We start from the raw sequence: 9586 nt of genomic DNA on the forward strand, positions 1-9586 counted from the left end.
TAGAGTATAACCATTTGGAGTTATAGGAATGCAATTTCCCTAAGAAGTCAAAGACAGAGTATAGATAAATCTGGAAGGAAGCACGTAAGCAGAAGAAGAGTTGGTATGTTCAGGGAAGCTCAGAGAGGTGGGCGAGAACTTCAGAGACTTAGGAAACCACATAGCAGGAAGGGAGGCAGAAAGTAGAGGCAGACTCATCAACATCAGCATTAGTCCTTAGTATAGCAGTTCTCAACTTATGGGTCACGACCCATTTGGAGGTCAAATGACCTGTTCACAGGCGTCGCCCGATTCATAACAGCAGCAAAGTTACAGTTATGAAGTAGCAACGAAAATCATTTTATGATTGGGGGTTCAGCACCACATGAAGACTGTATGAAAGGGTCGTGGCATTAGCAAGGTTGAGAACGACTGACTTAGTAATTTAAGTTGGGGACCCAGGTGGTGTGTAATATGTGCAAGTCCACCTTTACATTAAGTTCTGCTGTAGCTCAAAAAAAAAGAGGAAAAGAAAGAAAAAAATAAATTCATTGCCATCAGTCAATTCCCACTCACAGTTGACCGTATAGGCCAAGGTAAAACTGCCTTTTTGGGGTTCCTGAGTCTAACTCTTTGCAGAAGTAATTTGGTCTTTCTCCTGTGGAGGAGGCTGGGATTTTTTTTTTTTTTTGAATGGATCACTTTGTCTATAGCAGTAGGCCGGCTTGTAACTACTGTACTGCCGGCGCTCCATGTATGTGTTGTTAGGTGCTGTCAATTCGGGTACCCATCAAAGCATCCCCAGGCGTAACAGAATGAAAGAAAAACTGCTCAGCCCCGCATCATTCTCATAATTGTTGTTATGTTTGAATAGCCACTGTGCCGTTCTAGCTTTTCTAAGGGGTTCCTTTTTATTTTTCTAACTCTATCCACAAAGCTGTCTTATTTCTCCTGATTACATGTGCCAAATGACATGGTCTTGTTAGCCATCCTAACTTCTAAGGAGTAATCTGGTTGTACTTCCTCCAAGATGGATGTTTGTTTTTCTTGATAGTCCACAGCATATTCAACATTCTTCATAATTCAAATGCATCAATTTTCCCCCATTCTTCCTACCAGTATTCAGATTTCCCATGCATATACATTTCTTAAAAATACCATAGCTTGGGTCAGGCACACCTTAGTTCTCAAAGTGAGGCCTTTGCATAATCTGTTGCTAATTTGAGACTATTAAGAATGAAGGGGTGTCAATAAGGTCACAGCTTGATGACATCATTTGGAGGTGCTAAACACATAAATAGCTTGCAGGAGGCATTCCTGTTGAAAAGGCACATGGAGCTAAGCTGCTGGCAGCCAGCGCCCTAGAGCTGGAGGAGCCACATGGAGACACATATCTGTGCTAAGATGCTTCCAGAACACTTCATTGTGCTCATGTGGAACTTTGACGTGGGTCAAGAGACAATTGTGAAAACAGAACAAGGGTACACTGCCTGGTTTAAAATCGGGAAAGATGTGTGTCAGGGTTGTATCCTCTCACCATAATCATTCAATCTGTACTCTGAGCAAATCATTAGAGAAGCTGACTTATAGGAAGAAGAATGTGGCACCAGGATCTGAGGAAGCTTTATTAACAGCCTGTGATATGCAGATACCTTGCTTGCTGAAAGTGAAGAGAACTTGAGGCATTTATTGTTGAAGATCAAAGATAGTAGCCTTCAGTGTGGATTAGAACTCAATGTAAAGACCAAAATACAAGTAGACCAATAGGTAACATAATGATAAATGTAGAAATGGTTTAAGTTGTCAGGGATTTAATTTTGCTTGGATCCACAATCAATGCTCATGAAAATGGCAGTCAAGAGATCATATAATATATTGTATTGGGTAAATTTTCTGCACAAGACTGCTGCAGAGTGTAGAAAAGCAAAGATGTTACTGTGAGAAGTTAGGTGTGCCTAACCCAAGCCATGATATTTTTCAATCACCTCATATGCATGTGAAAATTGGACATTGAAAAAAAAAGAAAATTGGACATTGAATTATAGAAGAATAATCAATGAATTTGAATGATGGCACAGGCAAAGAATATTGAAAGTACCATGGACTACCAAAAGAACAAACAAGTCTGTCTTGGAAGAAGTACAGCCAGAAAACAAGGATGGTGAGATTTCATCTTACAAGCTTTGGACATGGCATCAGGAAAGATGAGTCGCTGGAGAAGGCCATCATGCTTGGTAAAGTTGAGGGACAACACAAAAAGAAGGTCCTCAGGGAGATGGATTGACACAGTGGCTGCACAAGGGGCTCAAGCATTGGAACAATTGTGAAGATGATTTAGGACAGGGCAGCATGTTTTCTCCTGTGTATGTCACTATGGGTCAGATCCAACTAGAGGGCACTTAACAAGAGAAGAAATTGGTGAATTTCTAGACACACTACATACCTTTACAATCCATCAGTAATAGTGATAATGAACAATGTACAGAAGTAAATACATAGACACAAACGGAACATATGTGAAAATTTGAATTGGAGTACACCCATGAATATATGAGGGGATAATGCCCCTCTCCCCAAAACTCTGGATTTTTTTCAAAGATATGTATTAATTTTCAAATTATTTTTACAAAACAACCTTAACACCTTCAAAGTACTCCACATTACATGTAATACATTTGCCAAATCTGTGATTCCATTTTGGAAACATTTTTTAAACTCATCTGTTTGGATGACTGACAGCACCTCTGTGTTAGGCAGGGTTCTCTAGAGAAACAAAGCCAGAGCACAATGTAACAGTTAACTAATCCACACAGCAGTACAGAGGACTCAGTTCAACTCACTGTCATCCTTCAACTCACTTGGGTTGCCAGTCCAAGGTCAAGGAAGCAGACAGTGGAGTCTTCCCTCAAGCAAGATAGGCAGAGTCTGTCAGCAGGCAACAGACAGCAGGGTGGGTCAGCAAATGTCAGGAGCATGGGAGCTTCTCAAGGCAGGCCTCAAAGGGATCTCAAACTCAAGCAATGCATGGTGACAGGATCCACCAGATTCAAGCTCAAGCAATGATGTACACAGCAGCATGGCAAAGCAGGTCTCAAAGGAGCCTCAAGCTCTAGTGACACAATCCACATGGCTTGGCCCACAGGTAGTGCAGCACACGAGCTCAAGCAGTAGCATGCTGGTCCGATCATCAGGGAGGAAGAGAGAAGATGGGATGCTGGATGTCTTTATTTATTTCAGTTGCCCTCCAATCAAGGTGCGACCTAATTAAATTCTGTTCACATATTCCTATTGGTCTAGTTGGCACAATAAACCTACCTATCACAACTTCCATCATTTTTTCTTCATTTCTCCTAAGTTTTAAAATCGCTGTCTTTTCATGTCCTTCTGCATTCATGAAAACAAAAAGAAGTCACAGAAGTGAGGTCAGGTGATGGGTGGGGCAAGAAAGCCATGCTATTTTCTTGCCCCAAACTGGTGCATTGAGATGCCTGTGTGAGCAGGTGCATTGTTGTGGTGGAAAAACTAGTCCCCTATCTTCCACAAATCAGGCCTTTCTTTTAGATAATTTTATTGGGGGCTCTTACAGCTCTTATAACAATCCATACAACAATTGTATCAAGCACATTTGTACATATGTTGTCATCATCATTTTCAAAGCATTTTCTTTCTACTTGAGCCCTTGGTATGAGCTCCTTTTTTCCCCTCCCTCCCCCACTGTCCTACCCTCATGAACTGTTGATAAATCAGAAATTATTTTCATATTTTACACCATCTGCTGTCTCTCTTCACCGTGTTCTGCTGTTCATCCTGCTCAGGTGTGTGTGTGTGTGTGTTATACATTGATAATTGTGATCAGTTCCCCCTTTCTCCCTTTTTTTTTGCCCCCGCATTCCCCCTATCCTTATGGTCTCTCTACTCCCATTATTGTTCTGTAGAGATTTATCTGTCCTGGATTCCCTGTGTCTAGTGCTCTTAACTGTACCAGTGTATATGCTTCAGTCTAGCAGGATATTTAAGATAGAACTGGAGCCATAGTAGTTGGAGGGAGGAAGCATTAAAGAACTAGAGGAATGATGTGTATTTTCTTAGTGCTATACCGCATCCTGAATGGCTTGTCCCTTACTTGTGACCCCTCTGTGAAGGAATGTCCAATTGTCTACAAATGACCTTTGGGTCTCCACTCCAACCCCTCTCACTCTCATCAATATGATTGTTTGTTTGGGGGTCTTCTGATGCATGACACCTAAATCGGGCCTTTTTGTAGCACTCTGTTAAGTTTTTTTCCCCAACCACTAAATATAAAGCTTGATTAACAGTCTGGCCTGGTAGAATGAACTCCAAATGTACTGAGTCAACATTTTCATCAGATTGGGAAGTTGATGGACGTCCAAAAAGAGTTTTGTCATCAATTCACGTAACACATTTTTTGAAAAGAAAAGATCAGTCATACACTTGAGTTTTTCTCATAGTTGTCCTTGTAAGCTGTGTTCAACATCATAACAGTTTCTGTGTAATTTTCGCCAAGCAGAAAACAAAATTTCACAGGCACATGCTGTTTTCTTAATTTGGCCATCACCAAAACTGAGTTTTGAGTGAAACTGCTTTTATGAAAAATTATCTGTGGCCAGAGAGAAACTTCCCAAGCATTGCCATTGTGTGCACTAACTCAGAGTGAGCTGCTCAATGCTCGCTGTGTTATTCTGGGTATTTTAGAGAAACAAATCCACAGAAACTCATGTATAAGAGAGAGTTTTATATAAAGGTTAAGTGCACATCAAGAAAATATCCCAACCCAGTGCTGCCCAAGCCCACAAGTCCAACATTAACCCATATGTCTGACACAAATTCATAAAGTCCTCTTACATCTCACATAACACACACAATGATGCTGACTGCAGGGGGAAAGCCAAATCAGTGAACGTGCTGGCAGGGGTTTGCTGGCAGGGGTTTCCACACGGCTGCTCCAGCACCCAGGACTGCATCAGGGTAGGTCCATGCAGCTTCTCCTTGGGGATGTCTTGTAGGAAGTGCACCTTGCCAGCTGAAGCAGGGAACTGGCTAAGGCAGCTGCAGCCTGGTCCGATGATCACAAAGCAAGAGATCTGAGAACTAGAAAAGTGAAGCTCACTGAGCTATTTATCCCTCCACCCTTCAATTAACCCCACGTGTTTATCGGCCAAGTTAGCACAATAAACTTTAGCTAAGTCACTCGCCTAGTGGGAACAATGCATATTATGAAAGCTCCAATCTGCCCAATGCAATTTCATTTCCTTGTTTTTTGGGGGTAAGCCCCCCTCCTATAAAGTATAGGTTTAGCAGAGGATATTTCTATGTATGTATTTGTATGTGCTGCATATAATCAGCTATCTGAGGACAGAGTAGGGTATAAACAAACAATAAAAAGTTAAGCCAAACTCACTTATATAGAGTCACTGCTAACTCATAGTTACTCCCTGTGGATTTCTGAAATTATAATGTTTACTGGAATAGAAAGCCCAATCTTTCTCTCTAGGAGCTGCTGGTGGTTGTGCAATGCCCACCATGATGATGGAAGCTCAACCTATAACTATTACACCACTAGGGCTCCTAGAGTGTGCACACTAGCACAAATTTATTAGCCATCTCCACACATGCTGAGTGGGATGGATTTAAACCAGTGGTCTCTGAAGACATCTAGCTTAATCAGTACAATGTAGCTCACAAAGACAATCATATACTATGGTTTTAAAAGCTTTCAAGCAACCATATGAATTATGAGATACAACTATTGACCTTATTTGTCCAGAGCAAGGAAGAATACAAAAAACAACAACAAAAAAAACTAAAAGAAGCAATGAATCCTAAGGACTACCTGACTGGGTGAACCATATTCTCTATGACCCAGATGCCACAAGAACTAAAAGGTCACTACCATAACTAACTGCTCTGGTCAGGATCACAACAGAAAATCTTGGACAGAGGTGGAGAAAAATAATGTCAAATATTAAAAATAATTGAAAACATCAGATATACTTATCTGGTAGAGACTGGCACAATGCCTAAAACTATGGCCCTTAGACAACCTTCTAGCTTGGAGGCTGTTCCCCTGAGGGGGTGCAAATTTCAGCCAAAGGATAGGCTTGTTAGGTGAATAATAGCACCAAGTAGAAACATACTTCTTAGTACAATCAATCATACGAGACCAAAATGACACCATTTGCCCAAAAGCAAATTACAGAAAGCAAATAGGAACAGAAAAGAAGAAAGAATGCAAAAGAAATGTCAAAGGAGGGAGTGCGAAGGGTGTTGTTACACTGAGGGAATTGCAACAAACTCCTGAAACAAAATGTGTATAAAGTATTGATGGAAAAATTAATTTGTATTTTGAACTTTTACTAAATAAAATTAAAATCTTAAAAAGAAAGAAACTATCCTCCAAACCATAAGCTTTTACCTCTGGCTAATTTTCAGGCTCAGTGTAAGCAGGAAGTGAAGGTTGAAAAATCATTGGAGCTCCAACATAGTCAATCTTCAAAAACTGGGAGTGTTTCCTCATGCTCCCCTACCCCGACCAAAACACACACAGCTGCTTCTTCTTCTTCTTCTTTATTTTCCTCTTCATTTTGGTACGAATGTCACTGAATTGTACATGTGAAAAAATGTGAAAATGGTGAATTAGAGCAAAATTAAAAGATTCAATTATACAACCCATAGCAAGCAAAACAAATCTGATTTCCAGAGTGTGGTAGTTATATAATCTTGTGTCAATTTGAGGGTATTAAGAGTGAAAGGGTGGAGTTTAGCCTGTCAATCAGGTTGTAGCATAGTGACCACATTTTAGGGGCTATGGAGAGGAATAGCTGACTGGACGCCGACACACTATCTCTCCTTTGCCTTCCCTTTCCTGCTGTTGAGACAGAGAACTGGAGGAACCACATAGACACCCATGCCAGAGTTGAGATGCTTCCACCACCACGGGATCCACAAAACTTTATACCTACGGCCTGTGATCTCCCTGCATTTGGCAGCATTGAAAGTAACTATGTGAGTCTGAAGAGAAATTTATGGACCAGTGTTGGACTCGTGGGCTAGCATTGGACTAGTGGACTTGATCTGGACTGGGCTGGGATATTTACTCAATATTCAATGGCCAATTGCACTTTGATATAAAACTCCATCTTACACATTTATAAGTATCTCTGGATTCATTTATCTTGTCAATGAGGGATAACCCACAGAGTTACCATATTATTATTTTTAAAATGATCAGTTACCAACAACAAAAATCCAATACTTGTAAAAATACAAAAATAATAAGGCCCGCTAAAAGGAGAAAATGGTAATTACACAAGGAAAGTAGATCAATTAGACTTACTAGATGAACTCTGACTCAATAATTTGAATATTCTCAAAGATCTAAAGGAAGACATGAATAAGAACTAAGGAAATCCATGAGGGGAAAAGAAAGACACATTTCAACAAACAGAGAATCAGTAGAGGGAGAACGTATAAAAAGGAACCAAACAAATATTGTGGAGCTGAAAAGCACAACAGAAATTTGAAAATTAACAAAACAATTTCTATAACAGATGTGAGGAGGCAGGAGACATATTAAAATAATTTGAAGACAGATCAATTGGAATTACCAGGTCTCAGGGGTAGAAAGAAAAGAAAGATGAAGCAAAATTAACAGCGTTTAAGAGACCTGTGGGACATCATCAACATACCAATACATTCATAATCAGCATCTCAGCAGGAGAAAAGAGGATAAAAAGCATGAGTAGGATGTTTGAAAAGAAATGGACCACACGTTCCCAATTTGATAAGACATATGAATCCATCCATCCCAGAGACCCAATGAATTGTAAGAAATAAATACAGAGCTTTATACCAAAGCACATTGTAATCAAATTGTTGAAATTGAAACATGGGTAGAAAATTCTGAAAGCAACTAGAGGAGGCAGTAGGAAAGAAAGACAAGTGAGAATGCAGAAATAAAACAGAGAAATGAGTCTTGCTGCAACACTGAGGTCCTTTCAACTATTGTTATCCAACACAATGTGCAGAATGGACAGATGGACGGAAAACGAACTCACTGTATAAACTCTCACTCAAATCACAGAAAATAGAAACTGTTGACTCTTCTTATTCAAGTTTCAGTGATACACATATCAGTTTATTCATAACGATATTGTGGACATTGTTTAAATTGATAGGATGGGACCCTGTGAGATCAGAGAGAAATGGAAGCTCTTTGGAAGTTCTTCTTAGAAAAGTCGATTTTCTTTTCATGGACTCTCATAACATATCTAATTTCTCCTATCAGAGTTGTAAGTTCACTGCATACTTTATGATTGCATATTCAACAAAACTGATAGGTTCTTGAGTCTTGGAATGCACGAGGCTGTTCCTAAATGCTCTATCTTAGCTAAGTGCCTAGATCTGAAATACAGTGGTTGCTTGGCAAATAGTTGTTGATTACGTATTGAAATTACATGTTACATATTTATTATATTTATGGTTTGATCACAAAAGTGGCTACTTAACAATATATTACATAAGTCAGTATGAGGATTAGTTTAACAGCAAGTAAAGAACTTAATCCTAAGGAAGACATTGAGATCCTGGTTCCATTAATATTTATATAGGGGTCTAATTCATAATAAAATGATTATGTCCAAAGCCTCTAAAATGAACAAATAGTATTATCCAAGTAACGTCCAAGGGATTATAGATGGATTTATCCTAAGGCACAAGTTATTTTCTTTATGTTATCTTAATACACACCTACATGGATAGAAGACAATGCCAAGAATTATTAGATGATTTATTCAGTTACTCAAGTAAGTCATTAATCAATTCTCCTTTTTGATATTTTAGCACCAACCCATGAGAAAATTATTTGAGTTCTCTGAATATCAGTTTGGTCAATATAAAAGTTTGCTCTCCTTTATGTTTGTGTTTTAAGGATATAGAAACTTTTGCAACTCACCAGAGAAGCTGAACCTATTGAGTCAAATACACACATCCTATTATCAAGAGGAAGAATCCACTTTGTAAAGAGAGGTAGTAATTATATAAAAAGCTATTTTCTATGAAAATGTACTCATTTAGCAGCCAAATGTATGTTAATTGGTAACACTAAGGTTTATGCTTATATCAGGCAAATTTTAACCATAGGTATGTATTTTTTTCACCTGTAATATAATTTCTGTCATCAACTCTCACTGATGTGCATTTATCTGTGCAAAAGAAAAATTTAAAAGACAGTATATATTTTTTTAAATCTTGAAATGGTGTTTTTATAATCATTTTATTGGGGGCTCATGCAACTCTTATCACAATCCATACCTACATCCATTGTCTCAAGCACATTTGTACATATGTTGTCATCATCGTTTTCAAAATATTTTCTTTCTACTTGAGCCCTTGATATCAGCTCCTCATTTTCCCTTCCCTCCCCTTCCCTCCTTCATGAACCCTTAATAATTTATAAATTATTATTTTTTTTCATTTTTTGCACTATCTGATGTCTCCCACACCCCTTTGTCTGTTGTCTACACCCCTGGTTATGGTAGGGTTACAGGTAGGTCATTGTGATTCATCTGGGGAAGGAAGAAGTGAAATA

Source organism: Tenrec ecaudatus, chromosome 14 (assembly GCF_050624435.1).
Source record: "Tenrec ecaudatus isolate mTenEca1 chromosome 14, mTenEca1.hap1, whole genome shotgun sequence".
In the NCBI taxonomy this organism is placed as follows: domain Eukaryota; kingdom Metazoa; phylum Chordata; class Mammalia; order Afrosoricida; family Tenrecidae; genus Tenrec; species Tenrec ecaudatus.